Source organism: Danio rerio, chromosome 13 (assembly GCF_052040795.2).
Source record: "Danio rerio strain M-AB ecotype USA chromosome 13, GRCz13ab, whole genome shotgun sequence".
NCBI classification, from domain to species: Eukaryota; Metazoa; Chordata; class Actinopteri; order Cypriniformes; family Danionidae; genus Danio; species Danio rerio.
This window is the reverse complement of record NC_141033.1, coordinates 8,288,654-8,291,117: the sequence shown is the minus strand read 5'-3', so window position 1 is coordinate 8,291,117 and position 2,464 is coordinate 8,288,654.

Genomic DNA, 2,464 nt, shown 5'->3' with positions numbered 1-2,464 from the left:
ACATAACAATTCCAACAACAGGTTTACTCACTTTTTAAGTAAATGAATCCCTTTTTAGAGCGTATCTTTGATTTCATTTATTTCATAGTTGTGTATCGTCTGCAAACTTTGTTTTCCTCACCGGTCTTTGCTTGCTTTGAGGGCTGCAAAAGTACTTCTGAGGATGATGCAATGTATTATGAGTGAGTCTTTCCTCAGCTGTGTTCATTCATGATCCATAATTTCTCTGGCACAGTAAAAAGGAATCTTTTAGTGTCTTGCATTCAACCTGGCCCTGTATTATTTCTTCTGTAAAATAAAAAAGACAAATAAAGTTTTAGCCCTAACCCTAATCCTAACTTTTTTTTTTTTTTTTTTTTTTTTGAAACGTCACTGCTGGCCAAGCACTGTTCCAATTCAAAGTTCACCTCTTGCCAATACAGTGTAAATGCTCAGATGTCCTCTTGTTCAGCTGCTTTTACTAAAGTTCCATTAGGAGGTTATTTGTGTGAACTTAAATCTTCCAGCCAGGGTAATTTTTAATAATACTACCACTCATGTGTCTTGAAAAGTAGTTTTAAGAGGTTTTTAGGTAATGTAGTTGTCTGAAACTTAAATCTGTTGTTCATTAAGAAAGAAAGCTCCTATTTAAAAAGTTGCTGCAAATTCGTTGATGTGAGCTCCAGAGTGACAGCAGGCATTCTGCCCTTGGCTGTTCCTTCTGACATAAAGTTGTAAAACACAAGATGTCATTCATTTTGTGGTTAAGTAATGCACTTTTGGTAATATGAATCTGTTGTTTGTTACCACCTCTATTGCTTTGGCTGAGTACAAAGTTAAAGAGAACCTATTATGTAAAAATCACTTTTATAAGGGGTTTAAAATTATGTGGCAACAGTGTACGGTAATGGTAAAAATTAAATATTTGTTTTTATAATTACATTTTCTCCTTTCACATGTCATTCGAAGAATAAGTCCCATCCAATACTGATGATTCCTCAGTCATTAGCAGACAGCCCTGAGTGAGAAGCAGTTGTCTGCCATTAGAATGTTACTGGTTGAAGATAATGTCAGTGACAAAGAGGCATTATAAATGTTGTTTTAGGATGCACAAACAAAAAACTATCATATAGACTACTTTTATATATAGAACTACTCCATAGACTACTTTTCTTCTAACATTTGTTTTTTACAGAGATAACTTCAGTCCTTTAAAATGGCACAGTTTGGATCAAAGCATAAAAAATGCAGTTTCAAAGAGTTACTAAAAATATTTGTGGGGTATTTTGAGTTAAAACTTCACAAACAAAACCTAAGCACATCAAAGACTTATTTTACATACTGTAAATTTAACAAAAAGAGAGTGTTTTGTGTCATATTTAGTTGAATTATACTCTGATTATCTTCACTTTACTTATATGTGGACACACAGTGGGTATATTTAGATCGCCCTGAATATTTCACTCTTTGCTATATTGCAGCCAATTGTTAAAATCATTTTAGTTCATTATTTTTTCCTCATTAATGTACACACAGCACTCCACATTGACAGAAAAACATAATTTTTGACATTTTTGCAAAAAAAAAAAAAAATTACATGCTTCTAAGTATTCAGACCCCTTGCTCTGTATTTAGTAGAAGCACCCTTTTAATCTAATACATCCATGAGTCTTTTGGGGAAACACCTGGATTTGGGGATCCTCACCCATTTCTCCTCCTCTAGTTCTGTCAGGTTGGATGGTAAATGTTGGTGGACAGCAATTTTTAGGTCTCTCTAAGAGATGCTCAGTTGGGTTTAACTAAAGGCGTACTCACACTATGTACAGTTGCCTTGAACCGGGCCAAAGCACGCTTGTCCTCCCTCCCGTCTTCCCCGACAGCCCGCACTCACATTACATTGGGGCCTGGGCACGCTTATGTCACTGATGATGCGCTTTTCAAAAGCGCTCTCACTCAGCACAGTGGAGATTTCTTCAGTTATATCGTTTAGGTCATTTGAGATGCGGTGACACGCAGTCAAATATTTCAGTGACCAGATCAACCACTTTTGACGCTCATAAGCAATCATAAAGTCCTCGTGCTGCAGGAATTAGGAGGCTTGCTGAAGGTGCAGCTGTCATGCAGTGAGGGGTTTGCGGCTTTAATAATCGACGACAGTTTGCATTCATCGAACAGTAAGAATGATTAATAAATCCATATGAACAGTTCCTTAAAAGTCACGTCTCGCTTTCAGTTTCAGATAGGCGCATTTTGCACTCACACACACAAGCGTTCCACGCCAAAGCCCAAGTGAACTTCGATCTGGCCAACCTCTTCCAATTGGGCCAGGGCCGGCCAAGTGAACCGTGCGTAAGCCCGATTCTGAGCACTCATACTTCTCAAACAATCTGGGAAACAGGCCTGGGCACGGTTCGCATAGCATAGTATGAGTAGGCCCTGAGATCTCTGGCTGGGACATTCAAAAACAAATCACAGAGTTGATGTG